This window comes from Marmota flaviventris, chromosome 9 (assembly GCF_047511675.1).
Source record: "Marmota flaviventris isolate mMarFla1 chromosome 9, mMarFla1.hap1, whole genome shotgun sequence".
NCBI classification, from domain to species: Eukaryota; Metazoa; Chordata; class Mammalia; order Rodentia; family Sciuridae; genus Marmota; species Marmota flaviventris.
In genome coordinates this window covers 64,383,422-64,405,091 of record NC_092506.1, presented here as the reverse complement: position 1 = coordinate 64,405,091, position 21,670 = coordinate 64,383,422, and the positions used below count along the sequence as shown (strand labels likewise).

At 38.1% G+C, this 21,670-nt stretch overlaps 1 long non-coding RNA gene across 1 annotated transcript in view; it reads left to right on the top strand.

Annotated features, from left to right (window-relative positions):
• Positions 1–7,151, top strand: part of LOC139706893 (uncharacterized) — a 32,232-nt gene extending 25,081 nt beyond the window's left edge. Inside the window, exon 2 of the long non-coding RNA XR_011708580.1 lies at positions 5,143–7,151. This is a non-coding gene — a long non-coding RNA (uncharacterized lncRNA). The remainder of the gene's footprint in view (positions 1–5,142) is intronic.
• Positions 7,152–21,670: the final 14,519 nt, after the last annotated feature.

The following is a 21,670-nucleotide window of genomic DNA, read 5'->3' as shown; positions in this document are numbered from 1 at the left end:
ACAAGAATGAAAACTTAACTATAGAGCTTTACACAACTTGATTGTGACTAATATTCATAGAGTCATAATCAGAGCCAATAAGACTGTGCTAGTTCTGTTGGACCTTATTAATTGTTAAACAATTGAAATATTTCTATGTTGGTTAGTAGACACTAACTACCCTGAACTCTGTATTCTGCTGCCACTGCCCTGGTTGCCCCTGCCCACACTTCCCTATCTTAGAGCTCTCTAGAACTTCCCAGGATCTAGCACTAAAAATACAATACCAGGTATAGCCAGGGGCTCTAGAACCTTGCCCAAAAGGCCAGCATCTGTTTAGATCAGTTAGTACTTATACCATCAGCCTCCAGTCCCTTCTGGGCACTGCCTTTGGCTCCCTCTGAAGGCCTATGTCAGCCTTACTTGCTACACCTGCCTGCCCAGGTACCCTGCATGGGAAACATCCAGAGTCTGTTCTGGTGCCCCCCGCCTGCCTGCCTCACCTCCCATGCATAATCCCAGGTCCCTAAGTATTCTGCCTGCCCCCAGCAGGCTTAGACCTTACCAGGAGAGACAGCAATCCTGGAGGGGATGTTGGCATCTCAGAGAAAAAAAATATTTTTCATGGTAATTCTGCTTATAATATGTAAGTACTGAACAATTATTTAACCAAAAATTATGATATAATTATAGGTCTAGTATACTGGATTATAGGCAAGAAAATGAGAAATCTATTGTCAAAGTCAGTAGATAATGTTTGAACTTAAGATCAGGAGACAGCAGTATAAGTATCTTTTGGGAAAATGGAAGCATATACCAAAGAAACAACTGAATGAATTAAAAAGTATTTTGTTGTCTCTGAGGAGCAAAGTTAGAAGTGGGGAAGGATAGGGCAGGACTCTACTATTTTTATTATAAACCCTAGAGAAAATTTTGACTTTTGAGCTATGTGCATTTACTCTTTTTTAAAAAAAATTAAATTTAGGAGATGGTTGCAAGAATCCTGATGAGAGGCAATAGCCAATAGCAAACGTAATGAGAAAGAGAAAAGTGGATCCAAGAATATTTAGATAATTCAGTATAACATGGTGATTGTTCAGTGCAAGAGGTTGAGGAAGCAGGGAGAGAAAAGAGACACAGATTGGTTAGCTGGGTTGGAAATGATTCTTTCTCAGTGAACACTTGGATGCCAAAGGTCCCTCTAGGCATCACATATAGCAGAAATGACTAACCCTTTTGGGCAGAATTGGAACTAGTTCACAGAGAATCAGAGATTTGAGCTGAGTCTTCAGGGAGTATAGACATGCCCAGTTCCACAGGGGCTGAGCTCTAGGTGAGAAGGCATTATAATGGAAGTTATTCTTGGACAAGGGTGGTAAAGATCAATAGGAAATACAAAGGCACAAAAGCATGGGAGCATCATTTTGTGGGGGAAATAGTCAGTTGTCCCATGCAGTGTGGGTGTTTGGGAGGCAGTTTGGGAGAAAAAAAAATAGTAGGAAACCAAGCAAGAAGAGAAATTTGCAGCCAGAGTCCAAGGACCTATAATGCAGCCCAAGTGGTCCTCTCCCTTGAACTTATGGCAGTGTAACAGGCACAAACCTTTTGGGAAACAATTTAGAAATTTACTTTAGAGGCCATTAAAAACGTTTCTAACCTCTATATTAGTGAATCTATTCCTGGGAATTGTTCCTAAGGAGATGCAGTTTTTAAAGGATGGGTGAGCACTATCCACTAAAATATTTATTGTATCATTATTGAAAATAGTGAAAGATTGGAAAATAACCAAAATTTCCATCAGTGGAGAATATGTAAGTAAAGGATGGCACATTCACTCAATGAGCAATAAATATGCAGACCAATATGCCTGTCAGAATTTGGGTGAGCTTCCCAGGAGTTCTTTTGGGCCTGGGGAAGGAAAGGTAGTCAAATGTAGGCAAGAGAGAAAAAAGCAAGGTGGATGCTGGGTGAACCTCTATAAGGGGAGCTACCTTTTTTTGAGCATTTCCTTTTGGTATCACTTAATTCTTTCTGCAGTCCAATACAGGTGGTACTAAAACCATATTTATTTTTTCAAATAAGATCCTAAGAACTCAAAGAGATGGAGTAATCCACCCAAGAGCATGTAGATTCAAAGTAGAGGAGCTGAGATTAACTCAAGTCAATGTGGTGGCAGGGCAGTGTTTTTCCTTTGCAACATGATGCTAATCATCAATAAAGATCATGTTATCTAAGGGAAGTCCCTTTTACATGGCTACTGGCATTTTTGTTCAGTTTTGGGTAATAAGGGCAAGACTGCATGGACACTGGTGAATAGCAAAATGGAAAATACTAAAATACAATGCTGAGCAGTAAAAATAGAATGTGTGAGGATCACGAGTTCAAAGCCAGCCTCAGCAACAGTGAGGCACTAAGTGAGACCCTGTCTCTAAATAAAATACAAAATAGGGGATGTGGCTCATAGTTGAATGCCGCTGGGTTCAATCTCTAGTACCAAAATAATAATAATAATAAAAATAGAATGTGTAGTTGTACCAGAGATAAAAGCAACCAAAAGCAATTATGTCCCAGAAAAGAGCAGAAATGAGCAAGGAGAAATGGGAACAGGTAATGTGTGAGTGTTCTTTTTCCTCTTTCTCTTATTTTTAGGGTTTCCATTCTTATCACTGTATCATTTGCACAATAAAAACCAATTTATAATGAAAGAGGGAAAGGACGGAGAAAATGTGAACCTCTGGGGTGGCCCACAGCATGCCTGGAGTCCATCTGTAGCTGTGGGTCTTCCAGAGTCATTCTGATGGCAGCACTGGTAAAGAAGCTGGCTCCTCCTGGACAGTGGAGGGAAGGAGAAAAATGCAGCATGTGACCCAGGCCAAGAGGCTTTGGTTCTCTGCAGTGTTGGTGTCATTGCCACATCTGACATGAATCTCTTGCCTGGCTGGGGAGGTACAGCTGGGATCCAGCACCATCTAGCCTGGGAGTGTTTTCATCTGTTGGTTCCCTGTCATTTTTCATATGTCATTAGCTTTCCTGGCGGGGGCTTTAGTTAACTGCACTGGAGGAAGGGCCTGCTTGAGATTCTGATTGAGAGACAGAGGCCAAGGTGACATCAGCCAGAAAAGCAAAATGCAACAGCAATGCCCATGCCTGGGTTTCTTTTGTTCATACTCATATTCACACCTCACTTGATTTCATTCTGTCCTTTAGGTCACCATTCCTTTCCAGATGCCACACATTTGCCCACATTGTTCTCTCAGTCTGGAGTGCCTTTTCTCCTGCTTCTTGAGAAAGCTAAACCCTGTTCATGCTTTAGTACCATTTCCTTGATGAACCTTTTCCCAGTGTCCTTTTGGGGAATGAATCATTCCCTCCTCTGGCTCACAAAGCACTTGACTTGTATTTTTCCTATGGCAATTGTAATTTTTTTTTTTTGCAGTACATTATAGTTATTTATGTCCATGTCTGTTTCTCCTACTAACTAGTGAGCTTCTCAAGGTGGCCAAGGAACATGTTTTATTCAATTCTGATTCCCCACACAGCATGGCCAAGTCTGGCATATGGTAGGTGCTCAATCAACATGTGGAATGACATTAAATTACAATGGCTGAGTTCTTCCTCTTTATATGTGATGGACTCTCTGGGAAAGCTATTGGGATTATAGGCAGATGACCAATTGGTTTTATATCCATTTCTTTCCTGAGCATTCTGAAAGAGGCAGGAAGAGGAAGAGAGTTAAAGTTATCTGTAGATCCATATTCCAGAGATTTCAGCCAGTGCTCTTTAGAGGGGGTGATAATATGATTAAAAACTAACATATACAAAGACTCTTATTCTGTCATACCCATATTAACTCTGTCAAGTCTCACAAAGACACTATAGGATAGGAAGTAGGCTGGGTGGGCAATATTTACTTGTTCCAGTTTTACAGCTGAGGAAACCAAAGCTCAGAAAAATGAAATGATTTGCCCAAGATTATATCAACTCAAGGTAGGGCTGGGATTCAAATTCATATCTCTGATCCACATCCCATTCTCCTGGCATTGTTGAGGTGACAGTGGCGTAGGCAACCATTCTCCCTGATAAAGGTTTGCAAAGGGAAGGAAGGAACCCTGTGGTTTAACCTTGATAGCATATATTTGCATCCAGCCCCAGTTATTATCCATTTACCTGCTCCACTAGTGGTTTAATTTCTCAAGGTCAAAAGCCATCCCTTTTCCTTTCTCTCTCTCAAACTCAGGTCTTTGGCAAGCCCCACACTTTTGCTGGGTCTTGGTTTTCATGTCGATAAATGAGGCTGAAGTTTAAATTGGGTCACATTTACGCCAGCGCCCAGCACAGATTCTGCCCACAATTTCCATCACCCTCCCAGTGGACGACTCCCAGTTCCAACACTAGAGGCCTCCAGGACTCCAGCTGACATGATGGAGTGTGGACCCTAAATGCTGAACCCTCTTCCCAGGCTGGCTGCGGAAACTGAACCTCCTCCAGACAGCAGGGCTGCTCCACTCACGCGGATCAAGTCCAGAGCCTCATTAGTCATGTCAGATGACATAGTTAACACTTGGGGCCAGCACAGCCAGTTCATCAAAAGCCCCTATGTGCCTGGCTCCATCACTGCAGCTGAGGAACTACTGTATGTAGAGCAGGCAGCACATCAGAGGAACAGCGCCAGAGTGCTTCCAAATTGGTTTTGATTAATTGCATAGACATGTCTTTAATTGGTGCCAGGATAGCGGCCAGAGAACTTATGGGAAAGCAGGATGTTATGCTTTCGTTCCCTGATGTCCCATAAAGCAGTGAAAGATGAGGAACAGAATCACTGCTCGTTGGAAATTTATCGACCGTGCAGATCCAGAAAACACAAATAACTATCTGAATCGAAACCTAACCTCATTTTCCCAACTCATTGGAAACCATGCATGTTCCCCTCTGCCCTGCCTGCCCGCCTGCCTGCTAAGATGTGCAGTTGAGCAAAACGTGTGATTTCTAAGAAATGAGCTAGACCTGAAACAGTGTCCTCAGCTTTCCCCAGGTCCTCCTAGAGAAGACCTGGAGATATCAGCCCCTTGAGAAGCTCCTCTTCCTCCAGCTCAACACCCTCCCATGAACTGATATCTGAAGCATTCATTCACACATTCATTCTTTCTTTTCTACCTCTTGTAGGTTTAAGACATATGTACTGAATATGTACTGTTCTGGTGCCAGAAGGAATATAGAATGGAGACAAGTACAGAGCCTTCCTTTGGGAAGTGGTTCTTTAAGAGAAGACAGATCCATGGATGAACTAATGCATTGCCAGTGGTACCACATAAGAGATGAAGCATTGGAATTTGGCATCAAGAGGACTTGGGCTTGAATCTCAACTCTGATTTATATTACTAAGCTTCCTCAGGTAGTCTCTTTGATGGTCTGAGTTTTAACTACAGAATAGAATAATACTGCACATGGCAGTTGTGAGGCCAGTAAAAGCACAAGGCCTGGCAGTGATCAATAAATGTTGCCACGTCTGAATAAGCACCATCAGGGAGGTTCTGATAGAGTGCTATGAGAGATTTCATATATTCCAGAAACAAATGGTTACTAATCACAGATCCTGTGCCAGGCTCTGTGCTATGCATTGGAAATTTACATAGGAGCTCAGTGCTGTCCTAAAGAGTAGCAATGATTTGGAATGGTAACAATGGCAGAGCATTACACTGTGCACACACAAGTCACTCAGGATTAATGGGGAGGCAGTGGTCACTTCTACCTGGGAAATCAAGATAGATTTGCCTGAAGAGGCAATACTTGAATTGAGTTCAGATGCATGATAAGATTTTCATTTGCAGATAAAGAAGGAAGGGTGTTCCAGGCATACTGCTATTGTTTTCTTCTGCTATGGTCTGGATGTGGTTTGTCTCCCAAAGGTTCATCTGACTGTTAGCTTGGTCCCTAGCATGGTGGTATTGAGAGGTGGTAAAAACTTTGGCTGCTTTGTGCCATGTATAACCTGATATTTTCATATTTTTAATTTGTTTATTATCTGTCTCTCCCACTAGAGTGACAGACAGGTTCATGAGAACCTGAGATCCTGGCTGTCTCTTCCTCCACTCTGTTAAAACATCTGGAGCATTGCCTGTAGGTGTTCCATACATGTCTGTTACATGACAAAATAAACAACTGGAGGCACAGGAGTGCATGCTGCAGTCAAAAAACCTAACATAAGCATAGGGCCTGGCACACTAAAAGCACTGGTTTTTTTTCATGAAATTAATAAGGCAAGAGGAATTGAGGTAGGTGGTAACAGAAGATGTGACCGCTGAGCTGCACCCTGAAAGCAGAGAAGTATAACAATGTAATGGGATTGTTGGTGGGAGGACCAGGAGGAACAGATCAGAAAACTTTGAAACCCTTTCCAATCTCGAGCTTCCAAAAATTTCTCCAGAACAGATCATCTCTTACCACCCTTCCTGGTCCCCTCACTCACACCCCTTCTTTCCACTCCACCCTGTCTGGAGGCTGTAAGACATCTGACACATCATTTCCTGCCAATGTAAATCACAGACTGATGTGTGATACTCTTTCTCAGTTTTTACCATCCCCCAGGTAGAGATGGCCCCATAGTCAGGGTGGAGGCCCCAAGCAAAGCCAGTCTTTCCACAGGGTGACAAACAGAGGGGAACTGTTTACCCACCAGCACCTTCCTGGCTCTGCTCCCAGATAATTTTATGTCCTTTGGTCCTGAATCTGGGCCTTAGTTGGATGCACCTCAGTTCACTTGCTGGAGCACTGACGTGTGACTGTTTTAACTGCTGCTGCTTCCTGTCCCAGCAATCCTGTGCTTCAGGGACCATGGGAAAGAGACAAGAAAGAGAGCTTTATATGAGGTAAGTCTTGGCAGTAATAATAAAGGCCAAAGACTAACTTCCACTTACATAGTGCTTAACAATTTAGATAGCCTTAGAGAACTCCTATTCATCCTTCAAGACCCTGCACAAATGTTTTCTCTTTTTACCAAACTTCAACTCTATCAGGTAGAGCGTTCCCTCTATTCTTGGTAAAAACTCTGTTGTTGCCGTTATTGCCTTGCAACACTCTTTATTTGTGTACCTGTCTGATTTCCTCCATTAAATCTTCAATTCCTTGGGTGTATATGTCTTCTCTCCCAGTAAAATATATTTCTTTATTTAAAAGCAATGTCAATGTTCATTATACATAATTTTCTAATTATAAAAGTAATATTTATAGTCACAATAATAAAATTGTATAAAAGTATAATGAAATTTTAAATCCTCTATAATTTCATCACCCAGATAAAACCACTATTAACATTTTGGGTGTATCTTGAGCCTTTTTTAGCATATAAGAAGTAAAAATGAGACTATACAATGTATATGTTTTTATAGTGTGATTTTATTAGCTATTGTTAACATCTTCAAAAAACATGGATGATTCTTTAAAAATATCATTTTAAATGGCTGCATTATCTTATTCAGTGTGTATACAATAATTAACCTAACAATTTCCCAATTGTGGGGCATTTTCTTTTTACTCTTTTACAAAAAAAATGCTGCAATGAATAAACTGCATATGTATACATGTCTTTGTTGGCATCTCTTTTCCTAAGAAGTATTCCTAGAAATGTTTTTTCTAGGCCAACTGGCTTAAACTCTTTTAAGGTTCATGATGCTCACTGCCAAATTGCTCTGTGAAAGAAAACCAATTTATAATTCCCCCATTGCAAGAGCATGCCCATCTCTTAAAATAAAGTGTTGTCTGGTTTGCAGCCAATTTTCAAATAAAAGGTATAGAAATTCTTAAAGCAATGGAAGCACTATTCAAATAAATATACCCTTTTAGGTTGAAGTCTTGGGAGAAGGCAACTCTAAGTTTGGTATAAATGTTGCTAAGTTTAAGAAAATTATCCTCCTCAAAGGAGCTTGGAGATGTTTCTGGATAGTGGGGGAAATACCTGTTGGCCTCTACGTCTTTCTAGAGGTTCTCAGGTTCATGAGAACATGGCTTCCCCTGTTTGCTTTCTACTCCACCCTCTTCTGCTCCCAAAACAGCCTTACCTAGTAAACAGGAGAAACCTCTTTCAGAGTATCTGCTTCAGCAAAATGCCAGTAAAATTGTCCATAAAGACTAATGATGGAGAGAAACCAAAGGTACCAATCTACCCTTAAGATACCTTGGAAGTCTTGCTTGAAATTTTATGGACAAACAGACTGAACACAAAACCTTTTTACCCACTTGAAGTCTTATGGCTTTGGCAATTCAGATAATCTTTCTGAGTAGTGAACTGGGTCTCCACTGAATACTAAAGCATAGAAGATGGAGCTTCATTTCCTGCCAAGTAAAGTAGCTAGAAATGAGATAAACTAGATTTTCATTTATATGAAATTTCCAGGATAAGCAAATCCACGAAACAAAAGTAGATCCGTGGTTTCCAGGGACTGGAGTAGGAGAAATTGGGAGTGATTAGTAATGGTAAATGGGTATGGGTTTGTTTGTTATTTTGGAGAATGACCACAATGTTCTAAAATTAGTGTTGAAAGTTACACAAAATTTTCTTTTATTGTGGTATTTGTGATTAAACCCAGGGGCTCTCTACCACTGAGCTATACCTTCAGCCCTCATTATTTCTTTTTTGAGAGAGAGTATTACTAAGTTCCTGAGGTTGTCCTTGAACTTGTGATCTTATATTACTATGCCTGGCTAGTTACATAATTTTTAAAATATATTCAAAACTATAGACTTACATTTTAAAAGGGTGAGTTTTACTGTATACTAGCCGTATTTCTATAAAAAGTAAGCAAAGAAACTGATACACAGATTTGCAAATATAAACAAACATTGGTTGTTAAAACATCTAATTGTGGGGTAAGTGGGTAAATGGTTAAAGTAAGTTAGAACTAAAATACTGAAACTCAAATTGCTTAGATGTCAGAAGAGGGTAGAGATTAGAAATAAATAATTCTAGGGGCTGGGGTTATAGTTCAGTGTTGAGCACTTGCCTAGCATGTATGAGGCACTGGGCTCAATTCTCAACCACTGCATATAAATAAATAAAATAAAGGTCCATCAACAACTAAAAAACTATTTAAAATAAATAAATAATTCTAAAGCTCCTGAAATCTTTACATTGAACTAGAGATACTGATTAACTTCATAGTGCTAAGTCAAGTATGCACATTAATCATGTTGGAACACCCATAGAAAAAATAGAACTAGAATAACTTTCAAAACACTAATGAGAATAAAAGGGATTAAATAAAATAACCATATCAATAGAAGGCAGAATAAGAGAATAAGAGAAAAAACATGGAAATTAGACAAAACAAAATGAGGTGGAATATCCCCCAATATATAATAATAATAAGAAATATATAAACTTGCTTAAGAAAAAGCAAATATTCTCAGATTGGATTTTTTTTTAATATCAGTGGTACATTGATTACTAGAATACATTAAAAAATAATGACACATATTAAAAGAATGGGGAAAATATACTAAGCAAAATAATGCAATATTAATCAACTTTATTAACCTAACTCACAAAAACATTGTTAATGATAGATGGTAAAAGAAAATTCATCAAGAAGATATGTCCTAGTAGAATGTGGTGATCATTATTATTCAAGTACAGGTATGAAGACACAAATTGGTGTGAATATACTATGTATACAACCAGAAATGAAAAATCGTGTTCTATGTGTGTAATAAGAAGTGTAATGCATTCCACTGTCATATATATATTAAAAAAAAAGAACAGAAATACCAAAAAAAATGCAGAGGGGGAAAAAAGATCATTCTAATATCATATACTCAGATAATAATAAAAGTGAAGTACATACATTTTCAAAGGTCACATTTACTATTCATGGACCCTTGCTAAATGACCATTAAAGAAATTATATCAATAAAAAATGTGTAATAAAAAAAAGAAGATATGTCCTAGAACCTCTATGTACCCACTGGCAACATTGCCTCCAAATATATAAAGCAAAAACTAACAGAATTACCAGAAAAAATAGGTAAGTCCATATGATGAGAGATTTTTTTTAAATATTAATTTTTTTCTTTAGTTTTAGGTGCACACAATATCTTTATTTTATTTTTATGTGGTGCTGAGGATCGAACCCAGTGCCTTGCTCATGCCAGGTGAGCGCGCTACCACTTGAGCCACATCCCCAGCCCCCAATGAGAGATTTTTAACATACTTCCCTCTATAACTGCTAGGGTAAGCTGACAAAATATTAGTATTGAAAATTTGAACACTATGACTATCAAGCTTCTAAGACTTTCCAAACTTAAGTTCCTAGACCCTGACAGTCCTTCTTCCCTTTGCCAAGGCGTGTGGAGGCTCCCTGTACAGTGCCATTATAAACCTTACCTCTGGATTCAGCCAGGGGAAATGTACTGCGATTTATCAGTTATGGTGAAATCACTTTTACTAGATTGAGCTCTGGTAGGAAGTTATGGGCTTATTTGAAAGGATGGTACAGAAAAAAAATCCTGGGGAATAGATCTCCATACTGGTACATTATTCAGATATCATACAGTATCTACTTAATAGGAATCTTGGGAGAAAAAATTGCAAAATCTGTGTTTCTCATGAATAATAAGTTTTGTGTATAGTTTACAGGCACTAAATTCTTAACTAATATTTCTACTTTGCTAGGATCACTGGGAAACTCGCAGCCAAAATTTGGTGACTTTATTCAACAAGTTATAAAAAATAATAATACTTAATACCTATTGAATGCTCCACGCACTATTCCAAATGCTTTACATGTATTTAACCTTCATCTCCTGCCAATGAAATAGGACTATTATTATTCCCATTTTAAGATAAGAAAATTGAGGTCCAGAAAGATTACATAATTGACTCAGGATATATAACTCATGAAGTACAGAACCATAATTTGAATCCAGGCAGTCATCCTTAAGCACTATTGACGTTACCTCTTTAGATCCTACAATATGCACACCTGTGTTCCAATAGTGGCCTCTGGCTCTAATAATTCCCTATGCTTAACTTTCACTTTTAGCCAAGATGTAGAAGTAGGGACTAGATTTATCTTCCTGCATGAAACAGCTTGAAATCTGGACAGAACATAAAATATAATGGTTTGAGCCAGCAACAGTGGTATATGCCTGTAGTCCCAGCTATTCAGGAGATCGAGAAAGGAGGATCACTTGATCTCAGGAGTTTTGAAATAAGCCTAGACAACACAGTGAGCCCCTATCTCAAATATTAGTAAAAAATTATTATTTTTATTATTATTAGTAAAAAATAATAATGATTTTTTTTTTAGCAGTGCTGGGGATTGAACTCAAGGCCTCACACATGCTAGGAAAGTGGCTTTTTACCAAGGAGCCACATCCCCAGCCCTAATAATAATGATTTTTTTAATATCTTTATTTTACTTTTACATGGTGCTGAGAATCGAACCCAGTGCCTCACGCATGCTAGGTGAGCGTGCTACCACTTGAGCCACATCCCCAGCGCTAATAATGATTTTTAAGACATTGAATATCATGGTCATCCCTGAGAACAAGGTAGAAATAAGGTCAGCTTTAAGATTCTCCCTGTTGACTTCCTGGGGAGGGTTTCTAGAAGCCATGATGTTGGGGGTAAACCCAGAATGAGCCTGCCTGATAGTTTATGTGAGTTGAATCTGGGAAATCAATGTGGCTAGAGTTTATAGGGAAGAACACCATAGAGAAGAGAATTGCACAGAAAGAAAGCTATGTCTATCTGCTGAGGATCCCCCACAAGTCTTCAGCATGCATAGGAGTAAACTACCTAAGGCCAGGGAAAGAACTAGAAGGGCCCATTCTCAGAGATAACAATGATTCAATTCCTGATTCTAACACTCAGCATGACAAGATAAGAGTTCACAAGAAATCCAGTGGGTTTTGCCACAACAGGTTACTCTGGTTCCATCCAACAAAGCTGAAGAGTAGTAGCCAAAAACTATTTCCAAAAAGCAAAAGGGCCCCATTATGAGGAGAAAAATCAATCAACTGAAACTGAGGGAAATAGGTAGAACTGATAAATCAGGACATTGTCACGTTCCTCACAACTAAAACACTCAGGGTCACTCCAAGTGAACTGGGCTGCATGAAATAATCACACAGAGACAGAGATACCTTTTTCTTTGGGATCCTGTGACAGCTCCTCTGATCCTTAGGGTCTGCAGAAGGAGAAAAGAAAGCATGTGCTGAACACTTTTATTGAGGAGAAGCCATTTAAATGAAGCACGGGGTCAGGTTTCAGGGAGTTGAGTATAGCTTTGTGATGTCTGGTGTCAGCAGGTTGACTGACATCTAGGAAGGCCACACCCAAAGGCAGAGCAAGAGAAGGGGACACACAGAGGGAGTTTCCATGGAACATTCTATCCCAAATTTGGCAAAGGGGTAGTATTACAAGGGAATAGGTGAGTGTAATTCAATCCATGGGGCGACACACTTACATCTTAAGACATGCCATCAACTTCCTGGCCTGGGACAATGTCCGGGTCACTACAAAATGTTAAAAAAACCGAACAAACAAACACAAAAACTCGCTTCAGGATGGAAGGCGCAACTCATTCAGAGTGGCTCCCCACAGACATTAAAATAGTTAAAAGTATTACATGTAATCAATAATCTAAAGACTGGACTTGTTAGTAGAGACACAGAACATATCAAAAAGACCCAAATCCCAGTAATAACACATACACTCAGTGTCCATATCTTGGTGTCTAAAAATTTTCAAATAATATATTTAGATATCACCTCTTGCCTTCCAGGACATGAAACTTAATCCTTCCCCCTTCCCCTGAGTGTGGGCTGAATGTGGTGATTTGTTTCCAGAGATGAGAAGGGGAAAAGAATAGCTTCACAGAAAGAAAAAAAAGTGGCAAAAATTTCCTTAAAGTTTTTATTAGCAAACTGGGCGCAGAGTGGCACAGGTCTATAATCCCAGTGACTCGGAGGCTGAGGCGGGAAGTTTTTGAGTTCATAAGCCATCCTCAGCAACTTGGACCTAAGCAACTTAGTGAGACCCTGTCTCAAAAACAAAACATTAAAAGGGCTAGGGATGTGGTTCAGTGGTAAAGTGCCCCTAGGTTAAATCCCCTATACCAAAAAAACAAAAAAGTTTTTATCATCCAGTAACTAAAGTTAATATCATCAATGTTTTGTGACTATTATACTTTCTATTATGATAATAAGAAGGGTATTTCAGCACAAGGCAGTGAGTTCAATGCCCAGCACTAAAAGAGAAAGGAGGAAACCAGTGAAACTCCACACCATGTACAACCACAAGAATGGGACCTGTTTCAGTTGACTTTTTCATGGCTGTGACCAAGGTTCTGACTAGAATAATTGTAAGGAGGAAAAGTTTATTTGAGGGCTCATGGTTTCAGAGATCTTAGTCCATAGAAGGCTGGCTCCATTCCTTGGGGCTTGAGATAAGGCTGAACATCATGGCGGGATAGTGTGGCAGAGGTAAGCAGCTTACATCAGGAAGCAGAGAAAAAGAGAGAGAGACTCCACTCTCTAGATACAAAATACATACCCCACAGTCATGCCCCTCAAAAAACCATTTTCTCCAGCCACACCCCATCTGCCTTGCTTGAGTTAAGACTCTCAAAATCCAATCATTTCTCCTCTGAACCTTCTTGCATTGTCTCACTTGTGAGCTTTTGGGGAACACCTCACATCCAAACCATAACAGATCCTAATTGGAATAAGTTATACTCCATGTATTATGTATAATGTGTCAAAATATACTCTACTGTCATGTCTCTAAAAAGAACACATAAAAAATATATATCCAAAAAAAAAAAAGAAAGGGAGGAGGAAAAAGGTTACTTCACTTCTGTTATTCTTTCCCCAAATCCATGACCTCAGTCTAATCATACCATAGTATCAGATAAACCCAAATTCAGGGATATTCTATAAAATATATGATCAGTATGCCTCAAAACATTCCAGATCATGAAAAACAAAGCCTGAGAAACTGTCAGATCAGAGGAAAATAAAGAGACATGACAATTCAATGGAAGGTGGTATATTCTCAGTTGATTTTGGAACAGAAAAAGGACTTTAGTGGAAAAACTTTTGAAATGTGAATAATGTGTGGAGTTTGTTTTGTAGTAACATAGTCAAAAAAATAGTAATGAACTTTTTTTAAAATATATTTTTTAGTTGTAGGTGGGCACAATACCTTTATTTTATTTTTATGTGGTATTGAGGATCAAACCAGTGCTTCATATATGCTAGGTGAGCACTCTACCACTGAGCCACAACCCCACCCCCTAATTAATATATATATATATATATTTTTTTTTTTAAATACCTAGGATTGAACCCAGGGGCACTTTATCACTGAACCACATCCCCAGCACTTTTTTTTTCTTTTTTTGAGACAGGGTCTAAGTTGCTTAGGGCCTTGCTAAATTGCCGAGGCTGGCCTCGAACTTGAGATCCTCCTGCCTCAGCTTCCTGAGCTGCTGAGGCATGCCCCACCACACCCAGCAGTATCTTACTTTTGATAATTGCACCACAGTACTATAAGATAAAACAGAGAGAACTGAAACTGAATGAGAAATCACTTTGTGATTGTGTGTGTGTGCTGACGATTAAGCTCAGGAGGGCCTCCATGTGCTCTAACACTGAGTTATATATCTCCAGTTATATTACCTTTGCAAATTTTCTGTAAATTTGAAATTATTCCAAAATTTAAAATAATCTAAAAATCCAAATCAAACTTCTTTAGAGATGGAATCTACAATATTTGAGATGAAAAATATACAAGATGGAATAAAAATAGAATAGACATTTCAGAATGAAAAATCAGTAAACTTGGAGACATAGCAAGAGAAACTATACCAAAAAAGTACAAAGAGGAGACAAACAAAATAAGAGCATCAGTTAGCTCTGGGACAACTTCAAGTGGTCCAGTGAGGTAACTGGAGTTCCTGAGAGGAGGGTGACAGAAAAAAATTGTGGAAATAATAGGCACAAATTTTCCTAATCTGATGAAAACTTTAGGCCTACAAATCCAAGAAGCTCAATGAAACCCAATCACAAAAAAACAAGAAAACTATACCAGGACATATCATAATCAAGCTGCATAAATTCTTAAGAGGGTAAGGAGACAGTGTGCACAGAGAAAGATAAGCATTTTACAGACTTTTCATCAGAAACAATGCAAACCAGGGAACAGTGGAACAATCTTTGTGGTACAGAAAAGAAAAAAAAAGGCCTGTCAATTTATAATTTGATCAAAAACAAAGGTGAGAATGGGGAAAGCATAGTGTTTATCAACAAGTGGTGCTTGGACAACTGGCTCTCTACAAGCAGAACAAATGAATATGGACATTTATCTCACATGATATACAAAAGCAAATTCAAAATAGATCAAAGACCAAAACTAAATAACTCTTAGACTTCATTAAAATTAAATTTGGGGGGCCTCAAAGAATACTATCTACTAAGCAAGGAAATCCAGAGTAAAAGAAAACATTTGCAAATAATATATCTGTTAAAGGTCTCGAGAACACAGAACTCATACAACTCAACAACAAAAGACAAAAAAATAAAATAAATAAAGGACAAAGGACTTGCATAGACATTTTCCCAAATCAGATATACACTTGTCAAACAAGCACTGGAAAAGATGTTCAATGCCATCATTAGGGAAATGCAAATGAAAATCACAATGAGATATCACAAGTGTTGAAAGAATATGGAGAAATTGGAACCCTCATGTCCTACATTGCTGTTGGGAATGTAAGATGGTACAGTGGCTATGAAAAATGATCTGTGAGTTCCTCAATAAGATAAACATAGGATTACCCTATAATCCTTCCAATTCCATTCCTCCTAGGTATATCCAAGGGAACTGAAAACAGGTATGCAAACAAAAATGTGTACATGTATGTTCATAGCAGCACTATTCACAATAGTCAATGGGTGAAAGAATAAACAAAATGTGATATATTGATACAATGGAGTATTATTCACCTTCAACGGAGAATGAAGCATTAATATGTACTGCAAAATGGATGAACCGCAAAAACTTGATACCAAGTAAAAGAAGCCAGCTACTAAAGGTCACATGTTGTATAATTCAATTTATATGAAATTTCCAGAATAGCAAAACCATTTAGAAAGAAAGTTGATTGATGACTGTCAGAGGATGGGGGTAAAAGGGAAGGGGAGTTACCATCTAATGGGTATGAGTTTTCCTGATGAAAATGCTCTGGAATTACATAGTAGTGATGGCTGAGCCACACTAGATGCCAATGAAACATACACTTTAACATGGATAAAATGGTGAATTTTGTTATGGGAATTTTACCACAACAAAAAAGCAATTACTATAAAAGTCCCTTCTTTCAAACATCCATCAAACATTTATTCAGCAGTTCCAAGCAAGATTAATCCTGGATGCCAGGAATACAGAGAAGAATCAGATGTGATGGAGAGGTTAAAACTCATCCTGCAAACAATTAAGTTCAGTTAAATGTTACAGTTTTGTTTTTTGGTACTAGGGATTGAACTCAGGGGCACTCAAGCACTGAGCCACATCCCTAGCCCCTTTTTGTATTTTATTTAGAGACAAGGTCTTGTTGAGTTGCTTAGCACCTCACTAAGTTGCTGAGGCTGGCTTTGAACTATGATCTTCCTGCCTCAGCCTCCCCAGCCACTGGAATTACAGGCATGTGCCACTGCACACAGACAAACATTACGGTTTTTTAACATAAGAATATGCATTGTGTACTGGGGATGACTGCTTTACCAATGGGGTGACAGGGAAGATATATGGTAAGGCTGAGACTTGAGTGTTGAGAGGGAGTCTGCCAGGTGGAGGGCAGCAGGAAGGCATTCCAAGGAGAGAATGGGGCTGAGCCAGCTCAAAACACTAGTGTCCAAGTCTCTGGTTTTTAACAAACTCCAAATCAAATAGCACAAGTGAAACATAGGGGGTGGATTTCAGGACAGTATGGCGAAAGGTAGGTGATAATAAGAAATGATAGAAGAGTGACGCAGACCCACCCAGATGTAAGGGTGAAAGAAAATGTAATTCTGAGTGGGTCACTTGGTGGGTGTCACCCACATAACAAGTTGAGTACAAACAATCTTGTGCTCTTGAGACACACCACACTAGAATAGAATATATAACCCCTTTCCCTACTACCTCACTTCATCTTATGTATTCTACTACTTGTAATAATTTTAATTATTTTCTTTCTTTTTCTTCTTCTCTTCCCTCTCTCCTCCTCTTCTTTTCACTGAAACCTTCTCTTTTCTTGGGCTCTTTTTGTTTTCCTGTTTGAAACATGTTACTATGGAAATGTCATGGCACACTATACTGGCATTACAAGTGAAGTGTAAAGAATTTTTAGAACATGTAGAAATACAAGATCAGGATATAGGGATATAAACCTTAATTATGTGATAGCATCATGACTTCAGACATTGTATCATAAATACAAATACACTTGGAAATCTGAGACAGCACAGAGGAGATAGTTGAGAGTTTTATTAAGATTTATGGTCCCAGACTTTAAGAATGTATGTGAGAAATATTAAAAACCCAAAACATAACACATCACTTGGGAAGAACATCTGGAAAAAAAGAATGACAGAATTCCAACATTTACTTAAGAATACACACCTCTGGAAGAAGGACCAGGGGACCTAGACACCCCAGGAAAATGTAGAAAAACCCTCTACCATGTTGCCATAAATATACTCTTTAAAAATTGTGTATAAATCAACTGTTGGTAAATCATTTGTTAAATGCAAGGTTGAACATGATTTTAATGCAAAGTTTAACATGATTTATAAAGGAAATTATTACCAATGGTATAATAGAAAAAACTCACTGGATTGAGAAAGGCTTAAGGTCCTTCATTATTATGCTGGCTCTGCCATCAACTAGATGTGTGATTCAAGAAAAGTCACTCAACTTCCCTGAGCCAATTTCCTCATCCAATCGGGGTTATAATTCTGATTTTTCACTTATTAGCTTCTTCAAGCAAGATAACAGGGGTACTGACCCACGGCCTAGTGTCCATTTTCTTCTGAGAGATATGCTAAGCCAAATCCTTGTGGATAGAGTTCAGGTCCCTTCTAGAAGAGTTAGGGGTGGCACAGCCAGAAAACAGTTATCACCTGTTCATACCACAGATTTCTCATTTCCACAAGTATGGTAAGTATAATGATTCCAATTTTTTTGTTCCAAATTGTTTACAAAAGCTTGTTCCTTAGACAGTCCTCTGGGAAAGATCTGTGGTTGGAGCCACCTCTGTCCCTTCTTCCCCTAGCTCACAAAGGTGGGTACTGTCTCAGGCAGGGGCTGTATCCTCTGTGCCTAATACAGGCCCAGGCCTAATGAAGAAATTCAGTAAATTCTGTTTGCTGGATATTTCTGAAGGAGGAAACTAAGACACTGAGAAAGACTTGAATACCAGAGATAAACTTCTGGCTGATTGTTCATACATTTCTGAACTTTCCAATTTTTCTACAGTGAGCAAAAATACCAACAAACCACAGATGTTAAAGCTTCCTTTTCCTGGCCCCAGTCTCCTACAAATAATGTCGTAGCCAGTCTCGTAACACTGCAAGTTTTCCTCAGTTTTCCAAAGTCTGGCATAGGACACAGGGCACACGCTTCTCTTTAAGAGAAACAGTCATTAATATGTCTTCTGGTTTGTTTTGCTTAAAAAGCAATTATAGTGTGCATTTGTCTTTGTGGACTAACACCTGCCATTCAGCCCTACTCAAAGACTCCTGCCAACTAGTTCCAGAAAAGGCCATTTCTAACAGTATTTAGGCACCACCTTGATTATTCTGCCATACAGGAAGTACAAAAATAACTAAGAATTTGTCTTTTTAGGTAAAAAGCAGGCTTAGGCCTTATTAATTAGCAGGAGACAGAAGGCAATAATTGCTCAGGCCTTTTGCAGATTGCTACAATCAGGTAGAATAATTCAGGTGCTGGCAGGAAGAAAAAGAAGCAAAAGATACTATCTACAGAGCACTTATTACATGCTAGGTCTTGTGTCGTGTACCTCATATACTTTATTGATATATATTATTTAATATAAGCTTCACATTTAATAATCACTAACAAATATATGTATAATGTGTATAGTTTATTTTTTCATTTGTAGTATGGAGGACAACTTGGGGTGCTCTACCACTGACCTACATCTCCAGCCCTTTTTATATTTTATTTTAAGATAGGATCTCACTAAGTTGCTGAGCCTGGCCTCAAACTTATGATCCTCCTGCCTCAACCTTCTGAGTGGCTAAGATTACAAGCCTATGCTACTGCATTTGGTTAATATACTATATTTGACTCATTTATCTTATTGCTTGTCTTGTCTCCCTCTCTTAAATGCATGCTCATGTGGAGGAATATATTTTGTCTTATTTATTGCTGTATTCTATGTCTGGAACAGTGTCAGATACATATAACACTCAATAAATATTTGTTGAATGAAAAAATGAACAATTTCATGAGATAAATGGTATTATTTTACTCTCATAGATGAGTAAGCTGAGATACTTGGAAGCTGCAAATGAACTGCCCAATCACCCAGCTAGCTGAGGAACCAAAACTAAACCCCAAGTCTCACTCTTGTCCTTTATATAAACGAGGGACTTACACTTTAAGATTTTGAAGAATTCATCCAGCTTGACAAATTTATAAACTATATGTCTATAAAACATGTATTTACCTTGTATACATATTTGAAGGCTTGAAACTTCACCAAGGAGATATATTTAACATTTTAATGATAATCATTTTTCTAAGACAACAAGTAAGTACATGTTTCCCCACCATAACAATTTCATCTATGGGTAGGCATTAGCAATATAATATCTCACTTTAAAATCCTACAATGTGATTATTATTCTTCAGACATAAATAAAAAGTACAATAATTTTGGACACCATCAAAATAACATTTGCAAACCTTAAGAGTTTTGTAAGTTACATTAAAGATGATTAATGATTTGCATGTAGCATTCTCAATGTTGAACATAAATATTCCAATATATCCTTGTTGCTTGAGTGTCCCAGTATGGGAGGAGGTAGACTTGGCACATTGAAAGCTATTCCTATTCTAAAGAAATTATATGGAAGGTTCAGAATTCTTCAGAGAATCAGCTATAATAAAATCCATGTTAAGAATTCATTTTGTATGAGAGAATGTGAGAGTAAAATCCAAAAGAGGTTAATTTTACCCAGGAGAGAATTTCATATCCTTTTTCATTTGTCAGAATATACTTGATTCATAAGTGTTCTTTCACCTACCTAGGGCCACATAACAGGAAATTCCACTCATGGTATCTCCTAATAACAACTTTGTTTTTTTTGTAGGCATTTTGGTCACTTCCCCTTCTCCTCTGGGGCAGGTCCTTTTCCCTTCTGTTGCAAACCAACACAATATCATACAGCCTCCATGTTGACCCAGCCAATTAATTTGTTCATGGATCACACTGCGGATGTAGCCTTACTCTCTATCGCCAACTTTTGATGCTATTTTTTATTGATAATAAAAGGAACATTATTTGGAGAAATATTCTTTAGAAGTATAAAAACCAGAAAAAATTAAAAACACCCATAAAATTCAACCACCTGGAATTGGCAGATCCATTCTAGCCATTGGGGGGAAAAACATTTTGGGGTTCCTATGTACAGTTTGTATCACTCTTTTCACTAAACATTATAAACTTTTGCTGTGCTGCTGAATACTCTTAATAAACATTTATTATGTTGACTGCATACTAGGTCTATTGTATAGTCATGCTATAATTTATTTAACCGATTTTCTCCTGTTGGACTTTTAGATAAGTAAGCATAAATTTTGCCCACATTTTAGACTATTTCTTTAGGACAGATTCCCAGAAGTGGAATTAGAGGATCAGGGGATATAAACATTTTTAAAGCTCCTCCTAATAGATACTGCCAAATTGCTTTTCAGAAAGCTGTTGCCAATTTACACTTCCAACATTGCCAGCATATTTTTCTACCAATATAGATCCATGTAAAGGATAATAAAATTTAAGTGGAGCATACAGTCCTCCCATTATTAATGCAGTTGGAGAAGCATCATGACCACGGCACAAAGTCTTAGGGCAAAGGTCATACCTATTTCCAGGTTTGCAGTTAACAAGGAGTTAGTATGAGCACATGGAACAGTGAAGAGTAAAGAGTCATATAATTAGATTTCAGACTGTCAAATGTAAGGCCTGTGTCTCTTTTGTTTATTGCTGTACCTCAGCACACAGGACAGTGCCTGGTACCTCAGCCATTCAACATTCATTGAGTAAATTAATACAGAATATTCTTTCAGATAGTGGAGGGTTCAGCCAGTGGAGGGTTGATTTACTCCTGGTTCAAGGGAAAAATGATTGGCTGATCACTCTTATAAAGTTCTGTTCAACCTTGAGATTCTATTGCAACTTTGGAAAATCAGCTTAAGTGAAGGTGATACAATAAAGATCTCTTTAGAGGAAAAACAAGTATACTCATCTAAAAGTACATACTCTGGCACCAGTTACAACAGTTACAAGGTTAAAAAAAATATACACACACATATACATATATACACACAATATATATATATATATATATATATATATATATATATATATATATATATACACACGAAAATATACATACATATACACAC